This window comes from Dermacentor variabilis, chromosome 6 (genome assembly GCF_050947875.1).
Source record: "Dermacentor variabilis isolate Ectoservices chromosome 6, ASM5094787v1, whole genome shotgun sequence".
Classification (NCBI taxonomy): Eukaryota; Metazoa; Arthropoda; class Arachnida; order Ixodida; family Ixodidae; genus Dermacentor; species Dermacentor variabilis.
In genome coordinates, this window is record NC_134573.1 from 103,886,914 (window position 1) to 103,909,841 (window position 22,928).

Consider the following 22,928-nt stretch of genomic DNA (forward strand, 5'->3'; position numbering starts at 1 on the left):
TACTTAAACGAATGCTAGCGTTTTCAGGGGACCTATTTTCCACTGTACCTGTTGTTGAGTTGTTGAGTTGTTGAGCCTAACCCGGGCCCAATGTCCAAGGCCGAGGCGAGTTCCTTTGCTATTATATTGGAAACAATAGGCAGGCTAGAGGCGGCTGATGTCGCTACTACGGGAAAAATACGTAAACTTGATTAAGGACAGGCTGCTTTAGTTCCAGAACTAAACTGCGTCAAAAGTGACCGTGCAGCTGCCTCATAAACTGTGCGTCGACTTCAGGAAGCAAATGCGACTTTGCGGGCCGATATAAAGGCAGCCCACGACAGGCAGTCTGTCACAGATAGCGAGGTCAAGCTGTTTACTACGAAGATTTTTTCAATGGAGTCGAGGACTTCACTTGAATGCCCAGGAGGCCTGGACCCTGGCTCTCATTCATTGCGTAAATTTTCTGAGCAGATTGAAAAAATTTCTTCGCGGTGCGATGAAAACGAAAATAGAATGAAACGCTCAAACTTGCTGTTGTTTGGCATAGAAGATAATGCTCGAGAAGACTGGGCTGCATAGGAGCGGAAGATAATTTCTTTCTGCTCAGAGAAACTTGGTGTCGCTGTAACGGACGCCCAGTTTGACATAGTGCATAGAATAGGTAAGTTCGCTGATGAAAAGCGGAGACCTATGATTGCTAAGCTGACATATCTTAAAAATTAAGGACGCATTTTCGCTTCTGCGCACAAACTAAAAGGTTCTGGTTTCTAAGTTCGAGGGGACTTTTCCTTTTCTACACGACAAGCCAGAAAACAATTGATCCATCATGCGAAAACGCTAAATAAATCATTCAAACTTTCAGTTGACCGACTGCGCATTGATGACAAATCTTATGCATATGATGCCACAAAGCGTTCAGTAGTGGAAATCAGCAGATAACTAGACCAAGACACACGTGAAGCGCCGCTAACTCACCGCATTGCTACATCGTTAACAGTATCATTCATTAATGTTCGAAGCCTGATGTTGAAACGCGAATTCGTCACATCTTATCTTGAAGACTGACTTGAAGCTCTACAGGTTAATGCATTAGCCCACCCAACCAGAAATCACCTCGTAGCCCCTACACAATTCTCTCCGCAATGCCGCTTCTGCGCAGAGCCCGGGTACCTCAGGCACATAGTAGGGGGTTGCAGAGCGGCGCCATTAAATCCTCCGAACCCTTACCACACCAATGAGCTTTGCGAGAGAGCCTTAGCCAGCTCCGCCCTCGAGGATCAGCAACGGCTGACTGCCAGGGCACAGGACGCGACCCGAGCTCAAGGCATTCTGGAATGAGGACGCCTCTCCAAAGCTGCAATTACCTAATAAAAAAAGTTTATTCTCTCTCTCTCTCTCTCTCTTGAAGCCTGAAGAGCAGCGCGCGTCGTCTGTACCGATACCATAATAACAAAGCACTGAATGAGCGGAATTCTGTCTGCGGCGGCTCCTGCTAATCGCCCCCACGTGCTGCCTCTCGCAATCTCCCTGTTAAGTAAACGATTAGCGAAGCACTCGCGCCACAGTTCGCTCCGTTTGCAACGAGCCGCGCGAGTGAAGGTAGATTGTCCGCGCGAGCCACTATATCGTGATATGAAAACAAACATGCAGCTGCGCTCAAATTTCACATTAGGGAGTATCGTAATCGTCGGTGGATTTTTTTCGTTTTTTTTAAACGATTGTATGTAGGGGAGGCTTCCAGGATAAATATATGTATTGTGTTTCATTTCAAATAATCGAGTTTTGAGCCAACAACTCTAACTATGCAATAAACACGATAACAGAATTCTGTAACATGCACCTAATAGCACATCTAAAGCGAACAAAATTGGTGTATAATACGCCACTCTGAAATATGTCATTAATTAGTGAGTAAGACTTTGGCAAAACGCTCGTAAGGATTGTAATAAATTCAAGTTGTAAACTCGCATATAAAATATGTGCGCCTTAAATGCTCTGTCAGACGCAGTTTACAGAAGCGTAATATTTGTTTTCAGGATGTATTTTGATACTAGTCGACCTCTAACAATCAACAACGCTTGTGCCCATGAGAAATAAATAATTTATAAATTACGTCTACCTGCTATAACGAAATTCGCAACGTGGTTTTCTGTGTATGAATTTAATGTACCTTTCTGGTTGTATTGCTCCGACATTCGAAGCTTGCATTGTGTTAGTTTAATATCTACGAAGCGCTTATATAGAATGTTACCTTTAGTGCTGTTTCTTTTGTGTCTACGTCAAGCCCCACCACAAATTATAAAAGCTGTAGCCATGCGATATTTGGAGATTCTTAACACTTCAGCACCTCGACATCAATGGTGTTGAAATGAAGTGAATGCGAATATCAGGCAACGTCACACATATTTACGTGCATTACACCAACCTGGTTTATGGATATCATATGTTGTTCCGACGTCGGTCCCTCTAACCTTGCTTTTGTGGTTTGACGTTATACGATGTGCGTGGTTGGCCACGATGATTACCGAGGGATGTCTGCCGTTAAAGCCTCTCCATCCACGCGTGAGTGGTGGGGTTTTAACTACCATAGGCGTCAAAAGACCAGGTGGCTAGGCAGAGACGAGACTCACCTTTTGCGGAAACTTTACAATTTATGCATGTATTGAGTGAAGCAAGAATGTGAGAAAAGAAAATGTACATGGTGGTGCCGCTCGTATTGCATCGGCGCCCTTAAAATGTCCCTAGTTACTTAGGCGGCGGATTCATTGTCCTCCTCAGGGCGCAAGCCCTCTGTATTCTTTTAAAAAAGGCGTCTCTCTGGTGGGCGAGGAGGTCTTCTTCGCCTCGAGAGTACAGATCCATTCCTTCGGACGACTTGATAGACAACTCAAAGGTGAGGCACTCGACTTCAGCGGTCACCACTTCATGCCACTGCACTGCGCTTCACTTAAACTGGTTATCCCTTTGTCGATGAAAGGAAGTATTGAAGCACAATAGAAACCCCCCGCAGAGGTGCGGCATTTGACGTCAGTGGGCACCACGTTTGACGTCAGTGGGCACCACCACGCACCAAACTTGCTTCCGCTGGTGGGCTGAGTCGCCCGTAACCATTTGCACTAAACTGACGGCAATGCCACCCTGAAATTTCCCGCACTATGCATGCCATGACGTCGTGGGTTTTCACGCCTCCGTTCACTCAATAATGCATAGCTAAATTCGACACGTTGTCCTGCGCGCTAAACGCTCCTAATAAAAAGAAGTGACAAAAGAAATCCGTGATGTCACGATGAACTGGCGGCGTTGTGATGACGACGCGAAATCCAAAACAGGAAAGTTTAGCCTAATTTTTCTTTGTTAATGACAAATCCTTTACAGCCTAATAAACGCAAAAAAGGTAGCAGCAGTGGGTTACATGAAACGTCTTGTATTTGTAGCTGAGGGTTGTTTGAGCACTAGGGTTCAGAAATGACGTAATCGAATATACAAGTGACATTTATTCACACATTTCAAAGCCTGCATGCCAATTTAAAATGCAACTAGGGGGGTTCAACGACCCCCCCCCTGCCCTCCTGAATGGGCTCAAGGACGTCTCACGGGGAAAAAATATACTGTAAATAATAATTTAGCGCTCTAAGTCAGTTATTCTTTCTCATTAGAAACTCTTTGAAAAATCAGTTTAGCCGTATTAGTAAATTACGCGTCTAAAGTACCAAACAAGACCCTGACAGTATGTCTCGCCACACCCCTATGTGCTCAGTGATCAAAGAGCTACTAAAATGCATGCGGAGTCCGCTCAGCAGAGTGGCGCAGTGGAAGCGTGCTGGGCCCATAACCCAGAGGTCCGTGGATCGAAACCACGCTCTGCTATATTTTTTTTCATTATTTTATTTATTTAATTCTTCATACTGTAATCCTTTGGCGTGGATATTACAGGAGTGGGGCTTTGAAATAGCGTACACATAAACGCAATAATCATGGCAAGTAAGAAAACAGTTGGCTAAGATGCAAACAAAATAGAAAGAAGAGAAGGCATGCATAATCCGAAGAACTAGTGTTCGCGTAGTAGTTCGCATAATACAGACGTAAACAACTTTCTAAGTCGGAGAATAAATACAACAGTAAGCGCAAATATAGTAATAAGATGTACGCCACTAGGAAAAATTCATATACAATTAAGGATAGGAAAGACAGAAATACGATACGCTTACAAGCTCATCAGTACATGTAAACTAAACTGTTCTTGTACTAGTTCTAGAGACTCGTCTATTGTACGCCGTTTTCCTATAAGCTAGTCGATACCATTCAATTCTCATATTGATCTAAAAAAGAATAATAATAAAATGTGTTGTTTTTGCACGAATATTCTTGTAGTGTGAGATCATGCTCCTGACGTCGACGTTTGTAATGTTTTCTTAGTTTAAACGTATCCTGTGTGTGTATCTCAAAACACTTGAGCAGTATCAAATATGAAAAGTTTAGGCGATGAACTTTAGCACGACTTTAGAGTGTAAGTAATGCTGCACGACAAGGCAGCCCTTCAGAGTCTGCAGCCAGCCTTACGACGCAAGACCCATGACAGACTGGTGTTTGAGACCAGAAAGGTTCGCCATCAAGCCCTCATAAACGGACCTGACATCATCTTCCAATGATTTCCGGGGCACTGTGGCATTGTTAGAAATGACTTTGCTCACGAAGCCGCCCGGTCAGCTCATAAAGAAACCCTGACACTTTCTATACCTTTATAAGTGCAGATGTTGCGGGGGGCTTTGTTTACTTGCTCAAACCAAGATTGAAGCTTTGTGGAACATCCCGATTTTCTGCAACTGCCGTCTTCACCGGTTGGATGCTACATTGAAGCTGCAGGTTTCATCAAACTTCTCCCGACATGATGCATATTTACTGTGCCGCCACCGGTTAGGGGTGGCATTTACGAAAGCCTACTCATTCCTTATGGGAATGTCCGACACTCCGATCTGTGACTCGTGCAACAGTGAAGAAACGATTCAGCACGTGTTCTGTTTTTGTGGTCTATATTACAACGAACTCGACGTTCTTGAGAAGGTGTTAAACCGATTAGATGACAGACCATTTTCAGAAACTAAGATTCTCGGACCATGGCCCAATGTGTCGCAGGCTTACAAAGCCACGCGGGCACTGTTACATTTCATGAAAGCGACTGGCCTCCAAGACTTTTTATAGGCGTGAAGTTATGTACATCCACATGTACTCGCACCGATAGTTCCTTCTTCCTTCACTCTCCTTCCTTTAAACCGCAAATCACATGACCTACTGTGTAGGGTAGCAAACCGGACGTGCATCCGGTGTGCCTCCCTACCTTTCCTTCGTTCCTTTTTTATCCTCCTGCATGATATAATAATCCTGTCGGGCTGTCCGGGATTGATAACACTTAAAAATAAATCTAACCGCTTTCCGCTACACGTTTCCGAGCGTGTTGATACCACACTTGTGAATGGGAACCAGGCTATATATTAGCATAGGCCTCGGGCAACCCGGGATGACCTTGCACACTTTCTCAGCATTTTGGCACCTTAGTGATCCCGTATGCCTGCATTCTTCCTCTGCAAGTGCGCGTACATTGCCGTGACGTCATGTCTCCTAGGATCTAACTTATTTTTTATCAGTAAAGAAGGGCTGCATTGTATTCTAAACGAGTGAGTAATAGACTGAAATTAGCGAATCACAATAAGCTTTACTGAACCACAAAGACCCGAATGCGAGGAAATAGTTTGAAATTCACGACATCACTGTGATGTACAGGTGCTGTATGGTATGAATAACTTTATTTAGGTCCTGAGGGATCAGTCTGGGACTGATGCGGGCTGCTCCCACGTCGGTACAGAGAGGACGAGCCCCTCTGCCGTCACAGGGGCCCTCTGGACAGCCCTGAGTTGGTGCTGTATCGCGTCGCAAAATTTAAAAAATGCAAGCTTAATTAATCTTTCTTTTCTCTCCTAGTATAATCAATCCTTTGCCACGATATTAAATGAAATAAAGTTCTGACAACATATACCGATAAAATGGTTTATTACTTGTCTGTTGTGCCCCTTTAAACAAGCTTTATATTTGCGAGTAAGTATGAAAACAGCTCTCAATTTTGCAGACACACGTGAACAAAATATTTGAATGCATATAATCTGCATTCAGATAGAAGCTTAACTTGATGATGATTGTGCTGTAGAAAATGTTTCCGCGCATGGATTCTGCAAATAGCTGCTGCACGCGGCTATATTCCGTTCGCTCCCTTTTGAAGCGTTCAAACTGTTACGACAGCTTCGAAAATGGCGGTTTCACACAACGTGATATTAATCCATGCATCCTTCGAAAACAGCGTGACAAATCTATTTAAGTGGCAATTCATACCGACGATCACAGCAAGAAACGCAACCCAATATGTTAGCTGGTGTCGCTGTTAGCTGGATCTGAGTGACACTTTTGTGTCCATCTAAAGCATGCGACCCGAACACAATCCCAATACATTTAAATGTTTTCGCAACTTCACTACCATTATTACGAAGTTGTAGTGCACCCGGCGTGGTGGCTTTGTGGCTATTGCGTTGCGCTGCTATAAGTCCGAGGTCGCGGGATCGAATCCCGGTGGCCGCATTTCGATGGGGGCGAAACGCAAAAGCACGCGTGCATCGTGCGTACGCTAAAGAACTCCACGGGTGGTCGAAATCGATCCGGAGTGCCTCAATATACGAGGTGCCCCACAATCTAATGGTGTTTTAGGCACGTAGAATACCAGGATCTAATTTCCTCTCTTAACTGGTAGCGCTTGAGTTACCGTAATAATTTAAAACAGCAGTTGACAATGCTGCTGTTTCCGTTCGACCAATCGCGAAGCGAGCAGAGAGCATCGCCGAGCCTCTTTCTGGACAGCTCACCTGCTGTGAAACTGTGTAGAAAGAGGGATCTTCAGTTACACGAGAACGTCATTGGCCTATACACAAGTCCAGCGAGCCGAGGCGAGCACCCATACCTCGTGACGTCCTGCTCCCACGTGACCACCTTCTGCATCACGACATGGTTACATACACTTCCTGTTAAACGAAACCGAAACTGCCTTGTAGAAAGTGTATGAGAGCAAATTATTTAGGCCGACTATAGGTTTGCCAGTACTTCTTTTCGGCTTCGAGGCCCAGGAATTCATCTAACGCAAAGAAAAAGGGGAAAGAATTATGGCGATAGAAGTAATCACACATCAGATCTCTGTAGACATAAATAAATACAGAATGCATTTGACGGCTGACCTATATATAAATAGAACATATGATAAAACGACATCAAGCATATTGTATGCTTTCTATTCGAATGAGTCACCGCATCATGACTTACTAAATCAAGCGCCCTTATTATATGCACAAATAGCAAGGGAGAACCTTTATTCATTTGATCAAATATTGTTTTCTAAAATCTAGGTTCTCTTTGTAGTAGTAAACTTGATTCTGTGGATTAGCAGATTTTCCCTTCGGGGAGTCTGACAGCTCAGCATTGCTATGTTATGCTAGCGAAGAAAAAAAAGAACCCTCTTAGAATCCCACTAACAATGTTTTCTTCAAGACAATTTCATAATTATGTGGGCAGAAGTTAAGTGACACTTATTTATTATTAAACACATCCTCTATTCCTACGCGAAACGTGCAAGTTGAAGGCAACAGTTAGAAAAAAAAAAATGAAAACATGGAAAACTTTACTGGATAGATGCCAAGGTCACAGTCGTAAACATGGGCGCGAAGCTTTATTACTAGAACAGCTGTCACAGGTTGTTCGCCGAGGCTCGAAATATGCTTCCGCAACCTCTGTTTCTTTTTATTTTTTTCTTCTAACGGCGCAGCGGCAGGCGAACGCCATTAGCCACCGGTTCACGTCGTCCTGGTGTGAACATGAGCGATTTGAATGAGCGACACCAATATCTGCTCCACGATCAAATTGCTGCTACATATTATACGAAACGTCCTCAGCAGAGTGGCGCAGTGGAAGCGTGCTGGGCCCATAACCCAGAGGTCCGTGGATCGAAACCACGCTCTGCTAAATTTTTTTTTACTACATATACTTTTTTTATTTTTTACACTTTCTCCAAGTTTTCCCACTGCAGTACACTCCTCCATTATTTGTTATAGTTCTGCACCCGCGTAATACTTCAATAAAGCATGATCAATTTGTGCTTGAATATCAAATGCAGTCACCCGTAATTTCTTCAGAGTGAAATTGCACCGTTTGGTATTCCGCATTTCCTGGACCGGTTCTCGTAAAATTTGTTACCCCGTGCACAGGGTGATACAACAGCGTTAAAACGCATAATCTGCAGATACGCAGCACATTTCAGCATCAAAAAACTTTGTGAACTAAATACTCACTGACACAGAAAAAGAAGACGAAAAGAAAAAACGAAAGGTACCCTTAACGCGAGAAATTACCAACTGAAAAAGAAAAGCTAATTTTCGGTAGGAAATAAAATGCGAAATAAACACAGCGTGTTTTAAGAGGGTAAGAAACTACATATTACCTGATTTATATAGTTCATTACGTAAATCCTACCGCTGCAACTAGTACTTTCTTATAATACTATGCGGTCCTTAAAAATCAACCAAGGAATCGGGCGGATTTAAAAAGTGTCTTAAGGTACGTGTCAATTGTATTTTGTCACATTCGCGCGCTACTTACTTTCATTATTTAAATCGCGAAAACCACTGTCCGCGAAATGTATTCTGCGTCTCTGCAATATTTCTGGCCCCAAGGTGCAAAGCCTTTCCATGTCTACTGTTATTCTTGCTAATTCTGTGAAGAAAAAAAAAAGAAAAAAAGGGTTTTTCATAATAGCGCTGACGAAAGTAACACTGCACACCACACTCTCAATACCTAAGTATGTTTATGCGAACTAAAATGCTGCCCGCTGCAATACTACGGGATTTTCATTTTTTTTTATCCGCTACTCTCCGGATCACTCCCAAAACTGACTGCATACAATTAATCAAAGATCTAACAAACAAAGAAACGTCAAAACTGCGCAGTCGACAGGATTCGACCCCAATGGATTTCTAGTCCATCGCCTTAACCACTCGGCCACGACTGCACGGCTCAGCGTCGTCAGCTGTTTTTAGACTCCTCGCGTCTTCGAGGAACGAGGCGCACACGTGGCCTTGAACGGAGACCCCCTTACTTCGCAACGAAGTCAGCAATACTGTGGTGGCTTCCATGGCAATACCAACGCTGTAAAATGTTTAGCAGTGAAATGGCACCATTTTGCAGACGTGGATGAAGATTCATTTAGATAAAGCGTGGGCCTTCTACCTAAGTTCTCGGGAAGCTTTCGTAAAGCATCAACGACAATCGCGGGATGAGAAATTCACGCCAATGTTTTCAATTTGTGGGGCCGAAGTAATTTCAACTCAATCTCTATAAAAGTTATTTATTTCCGTATCTTTGACACAACTCCTGCTTTACCCTGCCTAACTTTCTCCTAAGTTCTCTCTCCCTTTTTCTCTTTTAACCACCTGCTTCTTGGCCAATGCCCCGTAGCGGATAAGCGCTGTGGAATGAGGTGCAAGAAACAATTAAACGGCGTAGGACGCTTTCGCATGTGCATTGCTGTTTCGACTTGAAAAGGATAAATCGACAGTCATCTCATTGAATTGCCGTTACCTTTAAAGTACGATAGATCGAAGCGACGTTTACATTGCGATAGAAAGACAATGCGTTTCATGCAAACCTTGGCGTAATGGAGGCTAATTGTAGCGCAAGGATGCTTACGCTGTACATCGTCGAAGGCCACCACATTGCTGTTAGGAGAGTGTCTAGCGGATCAAAAAGAAAAGTCGTTTCTTCCTGTTAGAAAGCCGGTTAAGGTTACGGTTACACTACGGGAGGTGGCGATAGGAATATAGTTAATGGTATAGGAACAGTAATATATTTGACACTAGGTTCCTTTGCTGACAAATGTGTTCTGGGTACCTTGTACACTTCGGATACTAAACGCATCTAGAAAAATGTGAAGAAAATGGCTTAGTTACTAGTTAACATAATTGAAGTTCGCTTTGTGTTTACAAGTTTACACCGCCGTCAAAACTACTATCATTACTTCGTATAGCTATCTGCTAATTTGCCATCACAATCAGTGTTTCGCCTTTCGGGCGAAACTGCGACTTTTTTTGTTTAAATTTGCTTCTCACAGACACTAAATCATCGTTAAACTTTGAGCTAGGAGTTTGAACGATTATTGGGCTACTGGGCCGCATCTATGAGCTGAAAAGGAACCCAGGCTATAGGTGCGTTCAATCGCTCAGTCAGGCAGCTAGTGGGCGATGCGCGTCGTTTAACAAGCGTCTAATCTGCCTCTCACACTCTTCCCAGGATTCACGGCAATCGATTATACCGCGGAAGATTAGATTTCCGTTACGCCTGGAGTGATCTTCAACTTCATTAAAGCCGAGTGCCGACACCCTTCGCAGAAGCCTTTGCGTTTGTCATGGCTTGCTCTAATTGGTCGATCTAGTTACTTTTCTTCATTCTTCCAGTTCAACCACTGCAGTCTTTTCCAGATTGCATCCATACCAAACACTCGGCGCGTAGCGAAATTCGACAACTTGTCTTGCGCGCTAAAACACCCCAAATAAAAAGAAGTCACACAAAAATCCGCGATATGACAAAATGAAGTGGCGATGATGCGGTGACGACGCGAAATTCAAAGTAGGAAAGCGTTGCCTTCATTTATTTTATTAACTACAAACATTTTGCAACTAAACGAATGAAGGCAATGTTCTTGAATGATAGCTTAAAGGCCCAACTTATATAGCCTTTCTCTTTAGCTTCTCTCAGTAGGGACACTTTACCTGTATTAGTAAATTACCCATTCCACAACATACACAACAAGTTTGCATAAACGGCCACGGTATGTGGTCTACGCAATCGAATATCAACTAGATTTTACACGCAATGCACTCAGCCGAATGTCCCAGCGGAAGCATGCTGGGCGCGCAGCCCAGTGGTCCGTAGATCGAATCATCACTTGGCTACGGTTTGTTTTCTTTTCTTTTTTTTCTTACGTATCATTGCACACTTTTTCTGAATTTTTCACACTGAAGCGACATTCTATACCTGTCATTTAATGCATTCTTGATGTGGTGTATGCGCATATCAGCATTTGTTTGGGAGGCATGGTGAGTTACTACATATAGGCGCAACAAGGAAAGGCCTATAAGAACGCCGCTTTGAAGTCTCCGCACCAATTGCTGTAATTTCGGCGCAAAATAAGAAAATATGGAAGCATCACCTTCATTTTCTTTCGTAGTAACGAGCCTTCCGCCACGAAATTAACTCAGATAAAGTGTTGACACAACACTTTCTAACTCCAAACTCGTTTGATGATTCTCTTTGGTGCCTCTTTAAAAAGAATGAATTTAAAACTCTGGATAAGTATGAAAATAGTTCTAAGATTTTTAGGCACACGTAGACAAAATATTTGAATGCATATAATCTGCACTCAGAGAGAGGCTCGACGTATCGATGATTCCGCTGTATCAAACATTTCCGCGTATGGCTCATGCAAATGGCTGCAGCATGCAGCCAATCTGTTTGCTCTCTTTTGTAGCGTTGCAAGTGTTAGGACAGCTTCGTAAATAGGAGTCCAGACAGTGTGAAATTAAGTCATGCATGCTTCGAAAACGGCATACAAATCAACTGGCAATTCATAACGACGATGCCAGGAAGTAACGCAACCCAATACGTTAGCTCGTTCGGATCTGAGTGACACTTTTCTGTCCATCTAAAGCATGCATTACAACATAATCTCAAGATATTTGCATGTTTTTCCACTTTCAGTGCCATTATTACGAATCATTACGATGCGGGAGACTTCGAGTTACTACTGCAACAACTGAAAAGACCAAAACAATGTTGATTTTTACTTCAGACCAATCACAAAGCGTGCTAACCGCATGTTCGACTTACGCGCTCACATCATCGATATCATCATCGTTCTGTCATCAGAACGTCATTGGCCTACACACATCAAGCGAGCCGAGGCCAAAGTGCCAGTCTCGAGATGGTGCTGTTCCCACGTGACCACATTTTGTATTATGACGTCACGACGCCTATACCCCCTCTCGGGAAAGGAAACCGAAGCGGGTTTGTAGAGAATTCATTGTAGTAAATTATTTAAGACGCTCTCAGGTTTTCCGGTATATTCTTAAGGTTTCAAGATTCAGTATTATCATTCTACGCAAGAAAAAAATGTCTAAAATGTAATTTGCACATTCCTTTAATTGGCTTCCCTGACAGCCTATCAGAGTAATCCCCTGTCGTATCTACAGTCATAAACAAATACGGAATGCTTTTGACGGCCGAATCGCATACAAATAAAAAGATAATACCAAAGTGACTAGGACATTGCTCACACCGCATGCTTTGCTGGAGGTCAATCACAGTATAATGTCAATTCGTCAATCACGAATGAATCACAGTATAATGATTCACTAAATCAAACTCCTTTATCAAATGTACAAATATCGCGAAAAAACGTATTTATACAGTGATTTAATATTTTTTCAAATACATATTTTCTCGAAACGTTATTAGTTTTGAGGACTGTACTATTTTTCAGGAAGTCTGACATCTGGACATTGCACAATTGGTTTCCAGCTGGAGAGGTATCCTGTAAGAGTTCACCTAGTGGACTGTCAATTTCGGTCGCTGCTGATTGGATAGAGTTGTGCGGGCAAGGAGGTGAGGAACGGCTCCAGCTAATCAGCGGCGGTTGAAATGGACAGTCCACTAGGTGTACTCTAACAGAATACCACTCCCTCTCCCCCTCCCCTCCCCCCCCCCCCCATAACTGACACGAACAGAAAGGGACGACGACACACACTTCGTGTATCGTCGTCCCTTGCTGTTCGTGTCAATACGTTCAGCTGGAAACGAATTGTGCAATGTGCGACCAACGAGCTCAGGGCAAACACTATTCTGAATCTTGGCATTGTTATGTTATGCTAGCGGGGAAAACGACCTCTTCGAATCCTCCTGGTAATTTTTACTTGAAGTGGATTACAGAACGAGTGGACAGATAGTAGGTGATAGTTTCTGGATACCAAGCATATCCTTTATTTCTACGGGACATAAGCAGGATAGAGGTGAGAGTTTAAAAGAAAGAAAGAAAAAAACGGGAAGAATTTAACTGCAGTGATACCGAGATCACAGTCATAAAACATGGCCATTTAGCAATATGACAAGAACAGCTGTCATGGGTTGCTCGATGAGGTTGCGAATCTGCTTTCGCAGCTTTTTCTTCTTTGTTTATTTGTTTCTATTTCTTCCTAATGGATCAGCGGCAGGCGAACGCTGTTAGAGATTGGTTCACGTCATCCTGGCGTGAACATGAGCAATCTGCACAAGTGACACCAATATCTGCTCCACGATCAAATTGCTGCTACATATTACACGCAACGTCCTCAGCAGAGTGGCGCAGTGGAAGCGTGCTGGGCCCATAACCCAGAGGCCCGTGGATCGAAACCACGCTCTGCTAAATATTTTATTTACTATATATGCTTTCATTTTTTACACTTTATCCCCGTTTCCTCACTGCAGTACACTCCTCCGTTATTTGTTATAGTTCCGCACCCGCTTTACAGTACAATAAAGCATCATTCAACTTGTGCCCAAATATCAAATGCAGTCACCCGTAATTTCTTCAGAGTGAAACTACACCAGGTGGCGTTGCGTATTTCCTGGACCGGTTTTTGGAAACAGGGTGATACAACAGTGTTGAAATGCAGAATGTGCAGATACGCAGCAAGTTTAAGCATGAACAATGTTAGTGAACTATATATTTACCGCCAAAAAGAAAAAGACGATAAGAAAATGGTACGCTTAACGCGAGAGATTACTCAAAGAAAAAAAAAACTAATTTTTAGTTCGAAATAAAATGCGAAATAAATACGCCATGTTTTGAGGGCGTAATAAACTACATATCACCTGATTTATATAGTCCATTGCGTAAATACTACCGCTGCAATTACTACGCTATCTATATACGATGCGGTTCATAACGATCCACCAAGGAATCGGGCGGATTTAAGAAGTGTGTTAAATGTACGTGTCAATTGTCTTTTGTCACATTCGCGAGCTACTTACTTTCATTATTCAAATCGCGAAAACCACTGTCCGCGAAATGTATTCTGCGTCTCTGCAATATTTCTGGCCCATGAGACGGCGCTGGGTTTAATGGAGACCACGAGTACGGCTCGGCTCTTGCAGCTCGGCGTCCATAACACCCTAGAAGAAATAGCCGAGGCGCAGCTCACCGCGCAATTCGAGCGCCTCTCTACCACCAAGACGGGCCTCAGTATCCTGACGTCCCTGGGTTACAACTCCCAAGCTCCCAGCCGGCAACCGTGCGAGATCACAGATGAATGATCACAGACGTGGACCCCGTCCCGAAGAACATGCACCCAGAATACAACCAAAAACGGCGGCAGGCGCGGTCCAAGGCCCTCACCGAGCAACACGCCCAAGACCCGCACGCCCGGTACGTGGACGCCGCGGAATACAAGCGGGAAGGCTTCGTGGCAGTGGTCGTTGCGGCGGCTACCGGCACCAAGACAACGGCAGCGAGCGTGCTGTGCACGAACGCCACAGACGCCGAGGAGGTTGCCATCGCTCTGGCGATCACCGAGGCCGAGTGTCGCACCGTGCTCAGCGACTCGAGGAATGCCGTGCGCAACTTTTCCAAGGGGCGAATATGCGCGCCGGCGGCCGACATCATCGGCAAGCTCCAACTTCAAGACCGCGGCAGCACCGGCCGTATCAAGTGGTTCCCGACGCACGCCGGCGAGTGTGCATCCTCACCGAACCACAACGAGACGGCCCATTCGGCGGCGCGAGCGCTTACCTTCCGCGCCCCCGAGAGTGACCGTTCCGTGTGGTGGTTCGAAACCAAGGACAGATTGACCAGTTATGCCGAAGTAACCAAGTGTTACCGCTTAGCTCGACGGACAATGCCGCCTCCCCACCCGGTACTCAGTCGGGAGGAGGGCGTAATCCTAAGACAAATACAGACCGCGTCACTCCTTGCCCCCGCAATGCTGCACGTGCTTCACCCAGAGCTCTATCGGAGTGGGCTATGCGGTGTTTGTGCAGCGGGTCCGGTGAACCAATGGCACATCATGTGGGACTGTACCAAGTTCCCGACGGCAGCTACCTCCAGGACTTACCCGCCAGAACTTCAATGTGCACTGCAGTCTGCAGACAAGGACTCACAACTATGGGCCGTCCAGCAGGCCCGGGGTGTGCTCGAAAAGCACAAGCCTCATGACCCACTACAAACGGGCCCAACTGGGCTAGTGCAGAGTAGGGTATAACCCCGGGTCGACGCTTGGCCAGCGTCCCGACTCGTTAAATCGTCGTTTGCCGGCACTTGATTAAAGTTATTCCTATCCTATCTGGCCCCAAGGTGCAAAGCCTTTCCTTGTCTACTGCTATTCTGGCTAATTCTGTGAAGAAAAAAAACAGTTTTTCATAATGATGCGGACGAAAGTAACACTTCACACCACACTCTCTGCACCGAAGTATCTTTATGCGAACTGAAATGCAGCTTGCAGCAATACTACGGGAGTTTCATTTTTCTTTAATCCGCTACTGTCCGGATCATTTAATTAATCGAAGATCTAACAAAAGGAACTGAACACTGCGCAGTCGACAGGATTCGAACCTGTGCGGGGAGTCCCCAATGGATTTCTAGTCCATCGCCTTAACTACTCGGCCACGACTGCACTGCAGAGCGACGTCCTCTATTCTTAAACTCCTCGTCTCTTCCGAGAAAGAGGCGCACGCGTGGCCTTCCAGGGCGAACCACTTTCTTCGCAACGAAGTCAGCCATAGTATGGTGGCTTCCATAGCAATACCAACGCTGGAAAAAGTGTTAGCAGTGAAGTGGCGCCATTTTGCAAGTGTGGATGCAGATTCCGTTAGATAAAGCGTGCGCCTTCTACCTCATTTCTCGGGAAGCTTTCGTGAAGCATCAACGACAATCGCGCAATGAGAAACTCACGTCAAAGTTTTCAATTTACGGGACCGAAGCAACTTCAACTCAATCTCTCTAAAAGTTATTTATTTCCGTATCATTTACACAACTTCTGCTTTAGCCTGCCTAACTTTCTCCTAGGTTCTCTTTCCCTTTTTCTCTTTTAACCGCCTGCTTCTTGGCCAATGCCCCGTAGCGGATAAGCGCCGTGGAATGAGGTGCAAGCAACAACTAAACGGCGTAAGAAGCGTTCGTCCGTAAATCACTGTTTGGACTTGAAAAGTATAATTCGACAGTCATTTGACTGAACTACCGTTATCTCCAAAGTATCACAGTTCGAAGTGACGTTTACGTTGCGTTAGAAATATAATGCGCTTCATGCAAACCGTGGCGTCATGGAGGCTAATTGTAGCGCAGGGATGCTTACTCTGCGCATCGTCGAATCCTGCCACATTGTTGTTAGGAGAGTGTCTAGCGGATGAAAAAGAAAAGTCGTTTCTTCCTGTTAGAAAGCCGGTTAAGGTTACGGTTGCACCCCGGCGGGTGGCGTTCCGATTACAGTTAATGGTATAGTAACAGTAATATATTTGACGTTACATTGCTGAGAAACGCGTTCCAGGTACTTTGTAAACTTCGGATACTAAAACCATCTAGAAAAATGTCAAGAAAAGGGCATAGTTACTAGTTGACATAACTGAAGTTCGCATTGTGTTTACAAGTTTATACGGCTGAGAAAACTACTATCCTTACTTCGTATAGCTATCCACTAATTTGCCATCACAATCAGTGCTTCGCCTTTCGGGCAAAACTACGACTTCTTTTTCTTTAAATTTGCTTCTCACAGACAGTACACCATCTTTAAACTTCGAGCTAGAAGATTGAACGATTATTCGGCTATTGGGGCGCATCTATGAGGTGAAAAGAACGAACTCAGGCTATGGGTGCGTTCAATCGCTTAGTCAAGCAGTGGGCGATCAGCGTCCTTTAAACAACGTATAATCTACGTCTCGGACTGTTCCCGGAATTCACGGTAATCGATTATACCGCAGAAGATTATATTTATCTTACTGATCTATAACTTTATTAAAGCCGACTGCCAACCCCCTTCCCAGAAGTCCTTGCGGTTGTCAATTGCTCTAATGGGTTGATCGAGTTACTTTCTTTCTTTCCTCCAGAGCCGCCTTAAAGTCTCCACACCAATCGCGTTGTAATTGTGGCGCGGAATTTAAAAAAAGAAAATGTTTCACCTTCATTTTCTCTCCTAGTAATGGACATTTCGCCACGAAATTAACACAGAGAAAGTTTTGGCACAATACTTTATAACTCTAAACTCGTTTGCTGTTTCTCTTTGGTGCCGCTTTAAAAAAGGATTTCACGCTACGAATAAGTATGAAAATAGTTCCGACATTTTTAGACATACCTGAACAAAATATATGGATGCATGTAATCTGCAATCAAAGAGTTGCTCCGCTGGATGATTATTCCGCTGAATAAAGGATTTCCGAATATTGATCCTGCAAACAGCTGCAGCATGCAGCCAATTTGTTTGCTCTCTTTTGAAGCGTTGAAAGTGTTAGGACACCTTCGTAAATGGCGGTCCACACAGCGTGAAATTATTTCATGCATGCCTCGAAAACGGCGTGATAAATCAATTTAACTGGCAATTCCTAACGACGATCACATGAGGAAACGCAACCCAATACATTAGCTTGTCCGGATCTGAGTGACACCTTTCTGTACATCTAAAGCGTGCATTGCAACATAATCTCAAGATATTTACATTTCTTTTCGCAATTTCCGTACCATTATAACCAATTGTTACGATGCGGTAGAGCTCGAGTTACTACTGCAACAATTTAAGAGACCGAAACAATGTTGCTATCTACTTCAGACCAATCACGAAGCGTGCTAATCGCATCGTCGGCCTACGAGTTCATATGGTGTGATCATCGATAAAGAAACTTTAGTTGTCATCAGAACGTCATTGGCAAAAGCACATCCAGCGAACCGAGGCGAAAGTACAAATCTCGCGATGGTGCTACTCTCACGTGACCACATTCTGTATTATGCCGTCATGACACATATACCCCTCCCGGGAAAAAAAACCGAAACCGATTAGTAAGGAATTCATTGTAGTAAATTATTTAAAACGCTCTCAGGTTTACCAGTATTATTTTTTAGCGTTAAAAGGTCCAGTAATATCATTTTACGGAAGATAAAAGATGTCTAAAATGTCATTTGCGCATTCCTATAATTGGCTGCCCTGAAGACTATCAGAGTAATCCCATATCGGATCTGGAGTCATAAACAAATAGGGAATGTATTTGACGGCCAAACTGCATACAAATAAAAAAACTTACAATATAACATTGACATTGCTCACACCGTATGCTATGGTGCAGGTTAGTGTTGTTACACGAATGAATCACCGTATAATTATTTACTAAATCAGGTGCCAAAATAAACAAATATCGCGAACAAAAGTGAATTTACGTGAAAAGTACGCTTGGCTTTGCGGATTAGATCTTTTCAAGAAGTCTGACATGTTGACATGTTTATGTTACACTTGGGGGGGGGGGGAGACATTTTCAAATCTTTCTAATCATATTTTATTCAATTGGAGAACAGAAGAAGTGGATAGAAATTCGGTGATATTTTCCGAGTACAAGATATCCATTATTCATACGAAAAAAAGGAAAATGGAGGTGACAGCTGAATAGAAAGGAAAAAAAAGACGTGGCAAATTTAACTGCATAGACTCCGAGGCCACATTCGCATAACATTGCCCTGTAGCTATATCACAAGAACTGCCACAGGTTGCTCGACGAGGCTACGAATCTGCTTTCGTAGTAACCTTCTTCTTCTTCTCTCTCTCTCTCTCTCCTTTCTTATGGAGCAGCGGCAAGTTGACGCCATTAGCGACCGGTTCACGTTGTCCTTGCCTGAAGGACTTTGCTCAACTCTGATCAATCTGCACGAGTGACACCGATATGGACTCCACGGTCAAATGGCTACTACATATTAAGCAAAACGTGCTCAGCAGAGTGGCGCAGTGGAAGCGTGCTGGGCCCATAACCCAGAGGTCCGCGGATCGAAACCACGCTCTGCTAAATTTCTCTTTCATTTTTTTTTATCCTGTATTTAAGTTTTCCCATGGACTGTAGTGCATATGCTCTTCTGTACCTGCCATTTGCTTTTCTTTCTTCAGTTAAACCCGGATAAACCAAACACCCGAAATTTACTGAACAACACTCTCGTAAAATGACTTGCTTGCAAAGAACTGCTAATATATCACACACACCGAAATCGGGGCATCCACCGCCGGCAGCCACAAAACCGCTGGTAAGGCGTTGAGTTATGGGTTTTAAGGCCAACCGATTTGTTTGGATCTACCCGTCGCGGCAGCCAAGTAGCTATGGCTTACCTCTATATAGCTCGAGGTCACGGGTTCGATCGCGGCCACGGCGGCCGCATTCGAGATGCAGAAATGCGGAAACACCCGTGGACCGTGCACTGGACGTGCCTTAAAGAAAACCTTGAGCTCAAAATTAATCCGAAGCCCCGCTACTACGGCTTGCCTCGATCATAATCAGATTGTGGTTCCGTCACGCGAAACTATTTTTTGTAGCGTAAGCTTGTTCGTTATAATCGGGCTCGACTGTACTGGTTTGTTCATGGTGGATGAACCTTCACTGCTGTAGATACATCAGGTGTCCTAGGTGAACCTTCTACCCTTGTGCTGGTTCGCAGATAGCATAGCCTACCTTGAAAGGTTTTTCTTATCTAATTAACTAACAACAGGCGAGAAGCGCGCCGAAGTGGAGAAGGTTTCGGTAGGTTCTAGCTAGCGCGGTGAAAGTAGATAAACGGATGAGGACAACAGAGCTAAAACGGCGATCGGTTCTGCCCAGCTGCAAGCATATCATATCTATACACTTCTATATGTGTCTATATAAATCTTTATATGCATGGGAGCCCGCCGAGATAAAACTCAAGAGTCACCCTGTTGCCCTAGCAATTTTTTTTCTTAAGCCCAGTTCGCGTGGTGTGATATTAGACTTCGTTTATCGCAGCTACGATTTCCGCAAATGCGAAAATTGCATTTGCGAGCATCTAGTAGAGGACTGAATAATTCTTGGCGTCAGTTCGCTTCCGTAAGGAAAACGTAAAGCAACTTAGAAACTGTTCTCTAAGCTTTTGAAGTCCATGGAAGTAACTTACTTGCGCTTCCTACGTCGCTTCATTGTGGCTTGCTCCTCAATATATTGTGGCGCTTACCATTACATAACGGGCGATGAACCAAGAAGCCGGCGGTTAAACGGAGGGGGGGAGAAAAAAAACATTCAGAGAAATTGTAAGGTAAGGTAAGGTGCAAATTATGAAATGAAGGGGAAATAGGCTAATTCCAGACGGGCTCCGTGCACAGGTTCCAGTTCCTTCGTTCGCACAGATTGAAAACTTCCGCGTGAGTTACTTTTCTAATACAGTTGCAATGTAGCGCACAGGAAAGCCCATTGTTCCAGACAGCTTGATAAATGAGATCAATGTGGCCCTTTAGCTATCGTTGCGCGGAAAATGCATTCGCAGCTGCCAAATGGCGCCATTTCGCTGCTACAAAAATTGCCAGCGTTTATTTTATTTTATTTTCTTTTTGTCGTATATCGGATGATTTCGTCGTAGAGGAGGTCGCCATATGAGAGGCTACATGGTGTCTCCGTATATATGGACACGAGGCGTTTAAAAATACCTGGCGGGTGTCCGTGCAGCAGTCGTGGCCGAGTGGTTAAGGCGATGGACTAGAAATCCATTGGGGTCTCCCCGCACAGGTTCGAATCCTGTCGACTGCGCAGTGTTCTTTTTATTATTTATTAACGTGTTAAATCTTCAATTATGCTGCCGCTTCTGTGAATGATTTGGAAAGCAGCGCATTCCTTTTGAAGAAAAAGTAATAATAATAATCTCGCAGCACTCTTGCAGGCTGCATTTCAGTTCACATAGAAATATCTAGCTTATGGCGAGTCTGTTATGCCGTGTTACTTTCGCCTGCGCTAGTATCACATCTTTCTTTTAATTTGATCATTATTCTTTTCTTTTCGCAACACTAGCGAGAATATAGTCGTAGACAGGCATATGGCGTCGTATATTGGGACTAAGAAATACTATTGGCTACGCGAAATACATTACAAACACCGTGTTCCTCGTGATTTAAGTAAATAAAAAATCAGTTTGCCGTGCCAGTGAATTGTGAAAAAATACATTTCTGAGGAGATACTGCGGCTAATTTACGGACAGCATAAAAAGAATTTAATTATGAGGTTTTACGTGCCAAAACCACTTTTTGATTATGAGGCACGCCGTAGTGGAGGACTCCGGAAATTTCGACCACCTGGGGTTCTTTAACGTGCACCTAAATCTAAGTACACCGGCATTTTCGCCCCCATCGATATGCTGCCGCGGTGGCCGGGATTCGATCCCGCAACTTCGTGCTCAGCTGCCCAACATCATAGCCACTGAGCAACCACGGCGTGTGTATGGACCGAATAGTAGCCATACTTGCAACGGTAGTAATATTTATGTAATGAACATTATAAAACAGTAGTAATGGATGGCTTTCAGTTTGCCATAATTCGGCCTACTTATTCTGTTTTTTATTTCCACGCCAAAGTTATTTTTCTTTTCCGGTGAATGTATTTTTCCGGAGGAACATTCACGACTTTTTTCGGGGCGTAATTTTTGGCGTCGAGCTTGCCTTGGCTTTCTTTCTTTCTTTCTTTCTTTCTTTCTTTCTTTCTTTCTTTCTTTCTTTCTTTCTTTCGCACAGTATCTAGTTCACTAATTTTCTTCACGCTAAATTGTGCTGCGTGTCTGAAAACCTGATGTTCAACACGATAGTTGAATGCACTGAGTTACAATATTTACGAGAACTCGTCTTGCAAAAGGGACAAACCACGCGGTGTTTGCACTGTGCGGAATTTATACGAACGTGCGAGTGACATCATTTGATACTCAACACAAACAGGGTAATACTTTCTTTGTAATATTACGTGGCTACAGAGCTATAACGAATACTACAAAATGATATTATTGTCCTTTACCCAGCTTTTTATTTTAGTCGCATTGGCAAGCAAAACTGACGTACGCAAGTAAAGACCGTTTCACATAGTGCGAATTTGACTGCGTTTTCGTACTTTATTCGCAGTTGCGGCAAATGGGCCGTCGTACACTTCGTGCGTGCGATTCTTTTTTATGTTCGGAGGGCTGAATTTCTGCGCGAAAACGCACACGCGCCAAGGACCGGGAACCAATCGCAACGTGGACCGTATAGACGCGTCACTGTGACCTTCCTTCTTAATCCCTGAACCAGCACAAGGGTAGAAGGTTCACCTAGGACACCTGATCTACCTACAGCGGTGCAGGTTCATGCACCATGAACAAATCAGTATGGTCGAGCCCGATTATAACGAACAAGCTTACGCTACAAAACATAGTTTGATATACTGGGAAATTCGGTATGTCAAAACTCGGTTATAACGAACTTAACCGAACCTTCGTGGTGCGTTCGTTATATGCGGATTTGTTATCTCCGGCGGCCAAAAGGAGCATGCGAGGAAATAATTTATTTAAAAAAAGGATAAATCGCGCGAAGTACGCAGTAATTTCTTCCTTTGTTTTGAATTAATTGTAATATTGCTCAGACTAGCGCTCTCGATGCTCGAGACTTTGTAGGGCGGCTCCAGTCCACTTCCGTCTATGCAGCCTTCCAATATGCTTCTCATGCAGTTCTGGTACGCTTGCAAACATGCTCGCGCAGACATGTTCAAAAATACAAAAGTGCGAAGAAAAAAAAGGAAGGTTGCGCAGAAACCATCGACGACGATCGTCAATATGCGAGCAAATGACCGCGAACGCTGCC

General features: G+C 44.0%; 5 non-coding genes across 5 annotated transcripts; 4 read left to right on the forward strand and 1 right to left on the reverse strand.

Annotated features, from left to right (window-relative positions):
- Positions 1-3,777: 3,777 nt before the first annotated feature.
- TRNAM-CAU (transfer RNA methionine (anticodon CAU)) lies at positions 3,778-3,849 on the forward strand. Its single transcript has one exon. It is a non-coding gene; the product is annotated as a tRNA-Met (tRNA).
- Positions 3,850-7,962: 4,113 nt separating this feature from the next.
- TRNAM-CAU (transfer RNA methionine (anticodon CAU)) lies at positions 7,963-8,034 on the forward strand. The gene has a single exon. It is a non-coding gene; the product is annotated as a tRNA-Met (tRNA).
- Positions 8,035-13,447: 5,413 nt separating this feature from the next.
- Positions 13,448-13,519, forward strand: TRNAM-CAU (transfer RNA methionine (anticodon CAU)). The gene has a single exon. It is a non-coding gene; the product is annotated as a tRNA-Met (tRNA).
- A 2,163-nt stretch (positions 13,520-15,682) lies between these two features.
- Positions 15,683-15,764, reverse strand: TRNAS-AGA (transfer RNA serine (anticodon AGA)). The gene has a single exon. It is a non-coding gene; the product is annotated as a tRNA-Ser (tRNA).
- A 5,016-nt stretch (positions 15,765-20,780) lies between these two features.
- Positions 20,781-20,862, forward strand: TRNAS-AGA (transfer RNA serine (anticodon AGA)). Its single transcript has one exon. It is a non-coding gene; the product is annotated as a tRNA-Ser (tRNA).
- The last annotated feature ends 2,066 nt before the right edge of the window (positions 20,863-22,928 follow it).